The 14,999-nt window shown below is 35.1% G+C and overlaps 1 protein-coding gene across 1 annotated transcript in view; it reads right to left on the bottom strand.

The window, feature by feature from the left end:
• Window positions 1-14,010, bottom strand: part of LOC121415593 (degenerin deg-1-like) — a 28,792-nt gene extending 14,782 nt beyond the window's left edge. Inside the window, exon 1 of the mRNA XM_041608863.1 lies at window positions 13,771-14,010. The gene's annotated coding sequence lies outside the window, so the exon portion shown is untranslated. The remainder of the gene's footprint in view (window positions 1-13,770) is intronic.
• Between the last annotated feature and the right edge of the window lie 989 nt (window positions 14,011-14,999).

The following is a 14,999-nucleotide window of genomic DNA, read 5'->3' as shown; positions in this document are numbered from 1 at the left end:
GGTAAACACTTAATCGCAGGTTCATTAATATGTAAAAGGGGGAAAAAGGTATGAAAAATCCTGCTGATAAACTTTTTAGTAAAAATTAAAAAAAAAATCACCAAATTCTCTAGCGTCAAAAAGATGATATTCATCAATTGTTTTTTAATAATGCTGTGCTTTAATGTTTTTTCTTCTCTATCTGTTTGGCTCGCAGAAACTCTATTCTATTTTAGATAGGATTCTACACAATAAACTGATAAACAGTGTAGTTGAGTATATACACAAGAAGGATTGAATACACCAGCATAATATAAATATAGCACATGACTTCTGAATCATAATATAGTGTTATATGTTCATATAAATGACAAAGCAACTAAATTTCTATAATGCTTTGAGAAATAAATACAGATGTACTAAAGGAGTTCGGGCAACAAGAAAATATCTTTCTTCGAAAAGATATATGTGAAAGCGAAACCTATTCAAATGCACTTGCCATTTTACAGGTTAACTAACTTTATATGATGGAAAGCAGGAAATTGCATTCCCTGATTTCTATACTTTATAATGCACAGTTAAGGCACTTGCTCAAGATCGGATAAATGATACAAATTAAAAAGTAAATTTCAGGAGAGTGGTCGAAAGATGTTATCAATTTCAGGGATATGAATATGATAACGAGATCAAACCAATTGGTCCATCAGCAAATCGTATAATGGAGTCTCTACTCTCTTCGATATTTCTAATCTGGTGTAATGCACATTAGTTTTCATAACGGGAGTGGGATAAGAGCAAAATTTTGCTAGTAATAATGTCAACATTAATTTGTGTAATCGATGGAATTTAACGTGACATTATGATATTACACGTGAATATATTGAACGACTTCCCAGTTCATATTTAAGCATGCACAGCATTCGCGTGTAATGGATCAATGTTAATTAACCTATACCCAGGCCAGGCGAAGGGGGAGGGTGCCCTCTTGTAAAACTTGATCATTTAAAAAAATACATTTTTTAGTCATCGGAAAAAAATGTGCTTCTGAATGTGGTGGTGGCCTATTTAAAAAATTGTTATTTATTCATATCTATATTCATTTACTTGACAAAAATATCCCCCGTCAATTACTTTTGTGTAAATCCTCCATCTGCTCATGCCAAAGTGTATAGAGATAATATCACATAGTGGTGGTATATGACAGTATCTGCAGTACTAGCAGCAGTGTGTCTTATTTGAGCATGAACCCCGTTAAGACACAGGTCACCCTTTCGCACCACTTGTCTTAACAGAGGGTCATGGGTTCGAATCCCAGCCATGGCGTAATTTCCTTCAGCAAGAAAATGATCCACAATGTGCTGCACTCAACCCAGGTGAGGTAAATGGGTACCGTCCGGTAGGAAGTAATTCCTTAAGAAGCTGTGTGCGCTCTGAACGCCTAGCTTAGCCGGGTAATCTTGAGCACCTATAACAAGGTGGATATGTGCAATATAAATACCTATTAGTAATATCATTTAATGTCTTGAATTCTTTTGATAGGAGTAAGTTCTGATAATCTGACTTTATTTTACATATTTCACATAATTATGAGCATAACACCAAAACAATATAACATCAGAAGAATTAACATGGTATGTACATCAGACGTGGTATCATTCATCTAAATTAAATAATACAGCGATTTAAAATCAAAGACATTTAAAATACGGTGAAACATGTGGAAGCCGGCATAGTTTTTTTTATCCCTGTTTTCTTTAGACAAGGTGGTCTCTTGTACTGTAAAATCTCTGGTGTTGATTTAACACCAGCCCGGAATCTATACATGTCCACACCATAGAAGTGTTAAACTACAGGTTGGTTTCGGTCTAACACCAGATAGGTGTTTATACAACACCAATTAGTATTAAAACAGCGTGGGATTGATTCCAAACTGGTGTTGTTTCAATACTATTCTGGTGTGGACATGTACAGATTCTGGGCCCGTGTTAAATAAACACCGGATTTTTTGCAGTGTAAGCACTAAAAAAAATATTTTCGAGAGAGTCCTGTAATGACGGGTGTATCACACAATGACAAAAATAACGCAGTCTCTCTACCAAAGCAAAATAAAAACAAATAAGGCTACCATTAATGGATTGCAAAGAGATTAATGAATGCACTAAGAAAGCGTAATTAAAATTATTGTGAAAAGGTCCATTAAGTTTCGAACTGGGTATAGAGGTATAACGATGAAAGTTAATCATCAGGTCAATGCACAATCTAAATGCCTTCTAAATAAGCCTCATCATAGTCTTTTGTGAAAATAGGTAAAGAAAACAGGTTAAAAAAAGAAAGAGGACACTTTATTATCAAAAGAATACAGATATATAAAATATGACGAGATCTGTGACATCGTTAGACTAACCACTTATTCTTTTGGGGGACAGGAGAAAGAATTAAAAAAAAGCTTTTATGTATAGGTCAAGTTCATCATATATAGATGATGCATTAAAACTTAATTAACCGCTCTGCGAATACCTCTTCCCCAAAGTAATTAGTTGTCAATTAAAAGCGTATAAGAGCTACGTAACGGATCAACGATGCCTAAAATTCCGTTTAACAAAAGGGAAATTAGTGTAAAACGTTTGACTAAAATGCTAGATCAAGGCTAAAATTTTTGATATGGGATTAGGAGTCTGTATGTAATTCTCCTGCGTTTCCCCTTAGACATTATTATGTTCTTATTAATCCTCTTTTTAAAACATGGTGTGAATGAATAAAATAAAAACACATTCCTCTCTTTTCGTGTCCTTGGGATTCAATGGCTGCTATTATTTCAAGCTTTCAGCTTACGATAGCTGGCCTCTGCATTTAAATTTATTTGTTATTGCTTACATGAATTATGTCTATATCTACTTGACTACTATACAGTTGTCACCTTTGTAAGTTGATCATTATGTATGTATGATGTTATATCATTGTTATAAATTTGTAATTTTGATTTATTATTAATAAATGCAGAAATACCTGCTTGAAAATAGACTTTCTTTTTCTTAGAAAGATATAAGAAAAGAAATTAACCTAACCAACATCCTTTCACGAATTTCGCTCAAAGAAATAAAGTTATTCAACCTTGCACCTTTAAAACCTGTAACCCAATGTCACACTGTAGGCATTGGCGGCGGAAGCCAAAAATTTTAGGGGGACCACCCAATTTTTTTGACTAGCAAAAAAAAGAAAAAAAAGGTTATACACCAAAAATTTTTAGGGGGACGCAGAAAAAAAAATTAACAAGCAAAAAAAAAGTTATCAACTAAACTTTAGGGGGATTGCCCCCCCCCTCCCCCACCTCAATTTAGGGGGACACGTCCCCTCCACTTCCGCCGCCTATGACTGTAGGGGCAGCGTTAATACGTACAACTCTGTACCCCTTTTAAGGTCCTGGAGCACATTTATGATATCATCATGATTATATAAACCTTTCGCATTTCTCACCAAAATTGCGAATGGTTCTCCAATACCAGATGGTGCTTTGCTACGGTCCTTTGTGCCAAGTTGAAACTGCTTTTTGAGAGTTGAAATTGGAAAGAACACAACTTGCCCTGTTTAGGTGGACGGAGTAGGGGTGGGGGTAAATGCACTCATTTAGGTAATAAAATAGTAAAACAGCTAACATTAAAAGACAATAATAATGATATTGCCATAATTTGCTATGTAGCTTTGATTCGAATGAAATCATAAATCATTTCTAATTAATTATTATGTTGTATTTGTTCATGAAGAGAATATTCTTTCTTTTTTTAATAGATTATAAACATGATAAAGGAGATCTAACTGATGTCCATAGATCTTGTATTACGTTTTTATAACATTAATTCTGACAAAAATGCCTAAAGATTTCATACCCAACCTATGTACTTATGCTACTGCGTACTCATGGCAGGAAACATTCATATGTGTCTTCGACGAGAGGTCGTAAACGTGTTTAAATGCAGGCCTTTGCATATACTTCGGTGTAGTGCAATACATGGTTTGGCGTAGGCACGGTGTAAAGCCGTGTCCGTAAACTGCCAATTCGTCTATTGCCAACTCGTCCACTCATCACACTGGTCTACCTCCATTTAGTCTAATGCCATTCCGTCCATCAACATTTCGTCTACCTACCATTTGGTCCAATAATCACTTCATCTAATCACTAGTTCTTCTATGACCATTTCGTCTAATATACCAGTTGGTTTAATAACCATTTTATTTGAATCTATTTCGCCCAATTAACACTTATCCACGTAGACCAAATGGTTTATGGACTAAATGGAAACCGGACCAACTGGTTATTAGACGAAATGGTGAGTGTGGACGAGTTGGTAATTAGACGAATTGGCATTAGACCTATTGGAAATTGTTTCGACGCCGCTCTCCAAGCTAGTCTACGCAAGACACGATGCGATCCCGCCTCCCTCCTTTCGAATAAGTAACAAGGGGCCCTGAATTCAAGTAATGACTTTAAAAAAATGCAGAATCAATCACTGAAAATGCTGAAATCCCCATCCTTTTGCAGGCATGGTAACATTGAATCTTAGAATGTCAATCCAATATAAACGACATTTTGCTACGTCATTGAGTATACACCATAGAGTTAAATACGTACTAAACTTATATAACTCTATGGTATACACCGAGTTTCTGCATTCAGTTTAATCATGAATAATCTCGCTTCAATATTTGCACTGGTTGTCATGGTGAAATTATCCTTCATTAATTTTGAGAGCTAAATCGCGAAGTATAATTCCCTCATTTACTGGATTTACAAATTATGAAAATGTATGTTATATCCACAGATAAATACGAACCAAAAATTGAAATTAAACAAATTAATGGCCTTATGTTTGATGAAGATAATTCGAGTTGAACACAAATTGGAAGCGGAACTAAATTGTACGTTCTTTTAAAGGTCAAGTCCACCCCAGAAAATGTTGAATCGAATCAATATAGAAACAAAAACTAACAAGCACAATGCGGAAAATTGCATCAAAATTGGCAGTAAAATAAGAAAGTTGTGACATTTCAAATTTCGCTTATTTTTCTCAAAACAGTTTTATGCACATCTCAGTGATATTCAAATGAGAGAGTTGATGATGTCCATCATTCACTATTTATTTTTTATTATTTGAATTATACAGTCTTTCAAATTTTATAGAATTGACAATAATGTAAAACTCGACTGAACCACATCAATGTTAATTCCCCGTCATGTTCATGAAGGAATAAAACTCGATTTCACATGAAATCAGAATATTTCATATAGTAGATTACAAATGAAAAAGTTAGTGGGTGACGTCATTAGTCCTCTCATTTGCATACCGACCAGGATGTGCATATAACTGTTTTTTTTTTTAATTAAGCGAAACTTTAAAAATGCCATAGCTTTCTTATTTTACATCCGATTTTTATGAAATTTTCAGCGTTATTCTTGTTGGATTTTTCTATTTTTATTTAAATCAACTTTTGTTGGGGTGGACTTGTCATTTAACGTAATCTGGACGGAATGGAAAGTGCATTTTTTGGTCGATTTTTTTTCGATGGTATAAAGTGTAACTGAAGGACATAACTGTCTATGCAAAGGCGCATATTGACATTTATTGACAATTAATCGACAGACTGCTGAGGAAAAGGAAAAATTATTGTAAGAAAAGTGGTTTAAGCATTTTTTTTTTTATTTGGGGAATCAGGTCATTTTGCAAAGATCGTCATTTTAGTAACTGTTTCAATAAGTTTTTTGTATATCTTTATATACGGGGGACCAAACGTTGCAATTACAGGTGTATTACTCCATACAAAATGATCCATCATTTCTTTCCTGTTTGTGCCAATTCATTATTGTGGAATTAAAGGTAGACTTAGAAATCACTGACTTTGATCGTAGAAGAACTCCGTAACTTTGGCCAAACAGATGAAATGGACGGCCAGGAACGGTGGCATCTTGGTAGGAAAACTGAGGCAAGTTGGATCCGTGGCCGTCTTAATATGTTCCACGTTTAAAGGTGTATCCTACATGTCACACTGGGAACAGCTTTACGGCGCAACTTTGTATCTTTTGGGAAAGGGACAACTTTGTACTTCTCATGAAGGTGCAAATAAGAAACTTTGGGTGCAACTCTGCACCTTTCAGAGTGGTGCAAAGTTGAACCTATTTTTCTTAGTGTGTAGATTCGTAAATTTCATCCTTATGTCCGTAAGGGGCCTAAACTTTTGAGAGGGCTACAAATCATGGTGTATCGGGCAAAATATACACTGTTAGAAAAAATTAAAGAAGTTCCTGCAGCAGAGTCTCGAGAACACCTGTAATCTTACCGAATTGCGTAATCTTACAGGAAATTGGTATTTGATGTATGGAATCTTACAAATTTCCTTGAATAAAATTGAACACCCTTTTCCCCTTTTTAAACAGACCTGTTCTGTTAAATTGCAGAAAAATTCTTGTTTTATGAATTTACAGAATGATTATTACGCAATTCGGTAAGATTACAGGTGTTCTCGAGACTCTGCTGCAGGAACTTCTTTTATTTTTCTAACAGTGTATTTTAAAAGTTGTGAGCGAGCGAGCAAAAACTTTTATCACAAATACCCAATTTTGATATAGATTTTGACATGATATTCAGAAAAAGATTATGTTACCCTTCTCTATTTCATTTTCTTTCCTTTTTTCTTGGTTGTGATTTTTTATTTATTTTTTTTTGTGGGGGGGGGGGCAAGCGTCCCCAAGCCCCTCCATCTGTACACCATTGTTCGTATGTGACCTTGTTCACTTCACAGGTAATTTCAAAATTATACGAAAGTAATAACAGAGTATATACACTAAAACAGCTAATATTTAACCAATATGGAATAGATATTCGTCAGTTCACTGTTCTACTTTTACTTATAAGGAAGTTTGATATCTCGCATCTGTTATAAGTGATCTTCACCTAATCACATTATCTTCATGAATATTTTCTAAAGAAGAATGTTTCCTCCACTTAAATAAATTACTTGTCATTACCTAATGACATTACTTTCTCTAAAAAATTATAATTTATGGTATACAGTTTTATTAAACATTAAATTACCTATCACCTCATAATTATCTTCATTGATATTATCAAAACAGTGTACTTTTCTTCAACGTTCATAAATACACCATCTTCATAGATAATTATTAAAACCAGGTACTTCCCTACAAACTTCAGTAAATGATTACTACTTCCTTGAATGTATGAGCCTTGAAAAAAAAATAATCATGGCGTGCACATGTGTGTACTTAAAAAATAATACACCATCTGCAATTAAGGCCTGGAAAAATTGGATACAAATATTAAAACCTATTATAAGGATAAAGCTATTTAAGAAACATGTAGCGATTGTTATCACGTGCATAGGGAATCATATGATATTGCAATCGAGGCCATGAGCAAATCTACTTACATTAAATCAATTTGTTTCATCACTTATTTGGGCGACAAAGATGGTTAGCATTGCCAAAGTGATTAGTGTGGGTGAATACGTGCGTATGTCTGTGCTTGGAGTTTTACAACGATCCCCAACAACTAGATTAATTAGTTATCAAAATCGGAAACATACGCATTAAATTGCGGTATCATATCTATGTAATCAAGTTCCATTCGGAAATGATTTATTTTAATTTCCAGACATGCAAGCGAGCAGGTTTGATTAAAACCTTCACGATCATGACGATATTTTGCATTCTGGTATCAATTATTACTGGAAGTCAGAAACAAATATTCAAACGCATGGTCTACATAAATATATGTCCTCATAATTATTGCAAGTTCTGTATTAATTTTACCTATATGATTTCAATGAAAATATTTACCATCTTTATAAAAATGAATTATTTTGAAAGCTAAACGCAAAATAATGTTCAGTTTCAAACCTGTATAGTTTCATTACATTGAAATACTAGACATTCCGCCCAAAATCGTCTACAAATACCATACCCTAAATCTGAATAAAAAAAAAGATCATTTTCATTCACTGCAAATTCTATTTTCAATAAATTACCATTGTCCGTACGAAACTCTAAGTCCCGAAATAACTTCAAAAACTTTGCAAAACTTTCATCAACGTGCTTTAACTTTACAACCTGGCCTAGTGTGGGGGGAGGTAGGGGGTGGATATACCACGTTCAGCCACACCTTATCATGATTTTTTTTTTTATTTGTTTTTGTCTATGTTTTCAAACTTTTATTTTGATTACGATTTGTGTTATGTTAACTATTTCATTATACTCATTTTCTGTTATTTATTTACTATGTATTTGTTCTGCTTTTCTTATCATGTTTACGTTTCTTTTATTCGTGGAGGGCTCCGTTGTAAACCAGTTTTTAACTGAACCGGACTACCCTCCATTGTTGTTTTTATCGATTTTTTGTTAAATAAAACATAAAAAAAAATAAAAAAGATAAAGAATAATAATACAAGATTTATTACATGGATGTTCTGTACTTGACATGCGTTGCGTTGCATTTCTTCTTTGAAATAAAATTCAATCCCCTTATCATATCGTACGGGTTTGAACAATCAGATATGATTGTTTACGTCTGGGACCGACATTAACGTCACCATCCGAAAGACGTGACCAGGGCTCGAACTGTCGAACCCCTGCATCAGTCTGTAACTTCCCCAATAAAGTTTGGATATTTAGGCGCATGCCACGGCACAATCTGAAAACAAAAAGTAAAAATTTAACAAATATTAGGTAAAAAGGGAACATGCATGTCTGTTGAGTAATTTCCCCCCTCAATATTGGGAAAATGCATGCTTGAAGGGTAATTTTTTTTCCCAACAAATATGCATGTTTCCACGTATTTATCAATATAGTGACTCAGTGATCCCCGGCCGAGTCATAACAAACACTTTATTAAATGGGGCCTTCTTTCTTTTACTGTACCTATACAGTATTGTAGAGCCAAATGATGTTCTTTGCACGGACATTACCAAACAGTTACTTGATACTACCAGTAATTATCTGGAGAGACACTTCATTTAATTACGATGAAGATCATGGATGTCGACTATTAAAAAAGGGAAATATGGTATATGATCCTAGACAGTGGCGTACCGGCATATTTCGTCAGGGGGGGGCAAGCGACAAGGATGAGCAAGGTTGGGGGACTATAGGCATGACGTATAGGGAATTTTTTTCGAGCGAGCGAACATTTTTTTTAAATTATTATTTAGCCTTTTTAAAAAATGATGTGCACAACGTGCAGAAGTTATATATTCAGTCATAAAAGTCATAAAATTACCAATACACGAGGATATTTGGGCACCTCGCAGTCCTCGTTGCCCTGCATTTTGCAGCCCACCCCCTCCCCATACACGTTTGGATGTGTAGGTCTGGAGGTGGCACTGAAGATGGGAAAGGCTCCAGGGGGGCCCAATAAAAAAAATTGGGATCTTGCTACTACTGATAGTTGCTATCGGGCGATTGCTCAATTGGCAATTTTTGGAGACGTTATAAAACAGGTATTTGACATTGAAATCAGCTGTATTCATTTATTGATTTGCACTTTGTTTTATTTCCATATACACAGTTTAAACAAAAATAGATGCATCTATTCACTCATCAAAAAATAAATATGTACGTGAAAATATATGGGACAGTAACATGATATATCACTAGATATGGGGGAAAATCACTCACTAACTGGAAGGAATGTCAGAAGGTTGAGTGAATAGGCGGACGAAGGGATCAGGTACATAGGATAGAAAGGGGGATGGTAATCAAAAGAATGTGTATAAGCATGGGTATAGCTAGGCTTTTTCCAGTGGGGGGGGGGGGTTGGAGGCCCTTGATTACCGACAGATATCAGTCCGTTTACCGACGTCCGACGACCAATACTCGTCTATATCCAACCCAGGGGCAGATCCAGGATTTTAAAGGGGGACTATTTTGTTTACAAAAATTTTAACGAGCCCCATCTCAAAAAAAGTCTTCACTTTCCTTGCACGTGCCTAACAATTTACACTAAAATAATATAAAAAATAATAATTGCGAAGCTGAATTTTTTCTAAAAATCTACATTTTGTGTACTTAATTGTGAATAGGATAGGCATATTCCTTAATAAATTATGCGAGCGCGAAGCGCGAGCTAAAACTTTTGGTATTCCTAACTGGACACAAGACATTCTAAGCAGTTTTACAGGATGGGTATCAAGGGATCCCCCTGTAAAACAGCGTTGATATGTTAACAACGCTGAGTAGGGCGATCCTCCGTCTTTTTAATGATTATTTCTTTGTAATTGTAAATGTATCTATCGTTGTTCTAATCTTTAATTGACGGAAAATAAATACAATACAGTCGTGCGGCCGCGAAACGCGAGCTAAAACTTTTGATATTCCGACTTAAGAACTGGATATTCTAAGCACTTTTAGTAGCCATTAACAAAATGTCTCCTAACTGAATAATTAATTGGTGTGAGCACGAAGTGCGAGCTGAAAATTTGAGATTTCGACATGAAAACTTTACATATAAGAACTTCATTTAATTATGAACAGGATGGAATTTTATGCGAGTGCGAAGCTCAAGCTGAAATTTTTGATATTCCGACCTAAGAACTTGACATTCTAAGCAATTTTTGTAACCGTGAAAAAACTGGTTTCTAATGATGTATTTTTAATTTCTTATATTCCGACCTGAAACGGACATTCTAAACACTTCATTTAACTATGAACAGGATGGATATTCCGACCTAAACAGTTATATGTGAGCACGAAGCGCGAGCTGAAATTTTTGATATTACGGCCTAAGAACTGGATATCATAAGCACTTTTTGTAACCGTGAACAAATTGGTTTCTAAGTAATCAATGAAAAGTTTTGATATTTCAACCTGAAAACTAGACATTTATCTCAGGTATCCAACTAAAATATTGATGCGAGCGCGTAGCGCGAGCGAAAGTTTTATTGTTATAATTATATTACCTAAAAATTGTTCTGTAACTTTTCCTGTCCCTTGTCAGCCAAGTCCGTCCTCACTATCGGTACAGAGAGCTCTAAAGGTCGCATTGCGTAAAAATCACAATTCACCGATAAAATTGTACAGTTTAATTGACATTTACCAACAAAGATGGTGGAACTAAAAATCGAATCAATTGCAACTGCCCCTTGTGCCCATCAGTTTATTATTTTTTCCCGACAGTCTGCAGTCCAGTTTTTGTTTTCCCCTTTCTCTTAAACTCTTTCTTCTTTTCCCCTTCCCCTTTTTTCTCTCTTTCCTTTTTCCTCTTTTCTTTCCCCTTTTTGCTTCCTTTTTTTGCTTGTGACTCGTCAAGGGGGGGGGGGGGGGGTAGGCTGCCCCCCTTAAGTACGCTAGTGATCCTTGATATTTCTATTTTGGATGCCATTCATGGCATAATTAATAAAATCGATCGATTTCTTTTCAGAAAATAAAAACAACAATTAATCGCCTAAAAGACATCCAGTCTACCCTAAGAAAGTGAAACTAGCAAAATAAAAAAAGGAAATAAATAAATAAATAACTAGTTTTCGTAATAATAATCACCCATAGGTTTGGGTGGTATCTAAAATTTATGTTAATGATAATAATAAAAGATATAACGATGATGATGGTGATAATAATAATAATAGTGATAAAAATAATTTTTTTTTTCCAAAGTAGCCACTTCCATTCTTAATGTACTATTATCCCAGCGGGCCCTATATAACGTAATATTATCATTACCCATCTCCCTAATTGTAGACGGCATAAAAATATATAGGGGAAGTTCACCCTGAAGAAAACTTTGTTGTAAAAATAGCAGAAAAAATAGTAAAAAATATTGGTGAAGGTTTGAGGAGAATCCATTAAAGAGTAAGAAAGTTATTAGAGTTCAAAATTTTGGATTTATGACGTCATAAACGAGCAGCTGCCCCATGTGTTATGTAATATAAAATGTATGAATTTCAAATTTTGTATGGTTCCTGATGACTTAATCTTGTTTTCTTTTCATGATCGGGTGTGAAATGATTTGTCTATTGATATACAAAAGTTACAGTGAAAGCCATTTTCAGTTTTCTGAGAAAATGACATTTCATTGATTTTTTACCATTCGCTATGTAGGAATGCTGCTCGCATATGACGTCACAAATCAAATAATTGATATTCTAATAACTTTTTAATTATTTGATGAATTTTTCTCAAACCTTCGGCAACATTTTTTATTATTTTTTCTGCTATTTTTACAATAAACTTTTTGTCAGGGTGAACTTCCCCTTTAACAATTTTCGCTTATTCGCTTATTACCGCTAGGAAGTAATTCCTTAAAAAGCTGTGTGCGCTATGAACGCCTAGCTTAGCCGGGTAATATAGGAGCGCCTTGAGCACCTAACAAGGTGGATATGTGCGCAATAGAAATACCCTATATTATATTATTATTTTGAAACTTGAGCTTGTCAGGTTAATGACCACACTAGTATTGTGAATCCGATAGATGTAAACCGGCGTGGTAATAAAAAAAATGTCAATTCAAGAAAGCGGTATAGTTGGTGGACATCGAAGCTTCAAACTGATGGCCCTTATTCCGCCACGTATTCCTCAAGGAATATCAAATTTGCATAACTCATTAGTAGGAGTGATATTGCAAGTTTTTAATCATCCGAGTAATCAAATTTTATGACTTTGAGGCCAATTCGACCTACAGATAAAAATGACTTCGTATAATGGCCAGTGATAAGCTATATACCATTTAAAATAAATTGGAAAGGAAAATAAGACTAACAAATTACGGTAATAAAATCATAAGGAGTAAAGAGACACAGGAGCTGGTTATAATATATATATATACAGTATATTCTCCGCTCTTGAATAATCAAAATATTTTTGATTAGCAAAATACATGCTTTCAAATCTGTCAACCAAGGCACTTTGGAAAAAAAGTATTATCACTGTTTGAACTTGTCGCTATTAACAGCTTTTAAAATCAATTTGTTTGAGACTTTAAACAATATTTTTTTTAACGGATTGAACAACGTGCTTAAAACTTAGTATATGGTATACAAGAATCCCCATTCTTCCTGGCTTGATCTGCGTAATTCTGTATTCAACATGGGCGGAAATCCCAGGGGGACGCGTCCCCCTACCCAAAATAGTAGGGGACACAATATCAAATGCCCCCTATTATTTTTGGTCTGTTATCATGGAGAAAAATACATCATTCACAATCGAAATAATACATGTATTTTGTACTAAATTAAAACTTTTTTTTTAAGGGGGGGGGCTTTTCAAATTGTTTTGGTTAAAATGAACTTAAATTTTTGGTGATAACCTCTTTTTGCTTGTAAAAGTTTCCAGCCCTCGTGGACAGATTTCCGCCCAGGGTATTCAAGACCATTTTTATTTTAACCCTATCGATTCCTTACGCTTATTGGATTAGAAATTCGCCAATCTAATTCAAAATCTTACAGAACGATTTCCAATATAAGAAGTTCAGAGAGTTTGGCGTATATTTCCATTTTCAGTTTACTCCGCCATTTTTACTAATGAATTCTGCATATAACTTAACCCACTGTCCAATCCACCAGGATATATAATAAAAAACCATCTCCGTAGTGCATAGCAATGCGACTGATATAACTGGGCCACTACACATATGACTAATATCAAGCAATGTTTCATGAGCTCAATAAAAATTTGATACCCGGGCATAATAGCTTTTAACTCAGAGCACTATCACTTCACAGATACAAGTTCATGACAGTGCCATGCAAATTAATTATCGGATCACAAACAAAGTGCAAAAAAAATTATCATACCTGTCAGCCGACCTGCATCAGTTTTCTTCAGCAATCTGATGACGATACTATAAGAGAATGGAGAACGGTATTTTGTGCAGCTAAACCTCCAGCGATTGCAACTTCCCGAATGTCATCCCGGTAGATGGATAGCTTCAACAATGTTGATGCGGTTGTTTTTAAAGGCCTGCGCGGTCGTGCGCTTCATACTCTCGTTGAATCAATAGTGTGGGTGTGTGTCGTTCGAATTAGTGCCATAGGCCCGTATTCTGAAGTCGGGTTTAACTTAAACTCAGGTTTAAAGTTGTAGTTAAAGTATGGTATCGTGAAAAAGGAGGCCAAAGGTATCAAAATTTTCATTAAGTTGTATGTATATGTTTACTGTGCTCATTCCTGATTCATCGATGGTGAAGACAATCATCTATTTATACTTCCTACACAATTATGAATGAATCGAGAGCCGAATGAGCTGAAGTATGATGTCTCTACTGTTAGTGATTATGTAACAATTGGCTGTCCATACTTAAACCACAACTTTAAACCTGAGTTAAACCCGACTTCAGAATAGGGGCCATAGAGTTAGACACCTATGATTAGTACTCTCGTTTAACACGTTACCTTTGGAACTTCATTCTTGAAAGATAAGGGCTGTTGAAACTTTTAATCGCCTGGTCATTAAAAAGGTGTTTTTCGATTACATTATCCTACTAGGTGGAAACTGATATTGCAAGCATTACAAGGTTGGCTTCATTTATACTTTGATCGTCAATGGACCGTAGGCCTTAAACAAGGCCAATCTTTCAGAGTACTCTAAACAAGTACTTTGTCACATTGCCCCATGTCTAAGATATTATATTTCATGATAAGTTAAAATGTACACTGTAACGTGCGCACCAGAAACTCTACCCTTTTCCCTCATTCATTTTGGAAATTTTGTAGCCCTTTTCATGCACTGTACTCCGTACATCGCCCGATCGTGAAAAAAAAAAAATTTAAACGTGGAGCGATCCCCAAGTTTTGAGGTGTCTATCTCGTAATGACTAATTTAAATGTGCTTTTGTGGTGTCTATCTCGTAAGAAGAAAATAGAAATCATATAGCTAGAAACATGGAAATCAGGATAAAAGGGGACAGTTGGCGTCCGGAGCACTGATCAGAGTTGCAAGTGAAGTGCTGGGGAGGGGTGTTTTGTGATGCAACCCCTGAAAATAAGTTCAAATTTTTGCCTTTGTGGTGGATGCGTTCATCGTA

Source organism: Lytechinus variegatus, chromosome 5 (assembly GCF_018143015.1).
Source record: "Lytechinus variegatus isolate NC3 chromosome 5, Lvar_3.0, whole genome shotgun sequence".
Lineage (NCBI taxonomy): Eukaryota > Metazoa > Echinodermata > Echinoidea > Temnopleuroida > Toxopneustidae > Lytechinus > Lytechinus variegatus.
The sequence above is the reverse complement of the archived record's forward strand: the minus strand, read 5'-3'. Positions and strand labels throughout refer to the sequence as shown.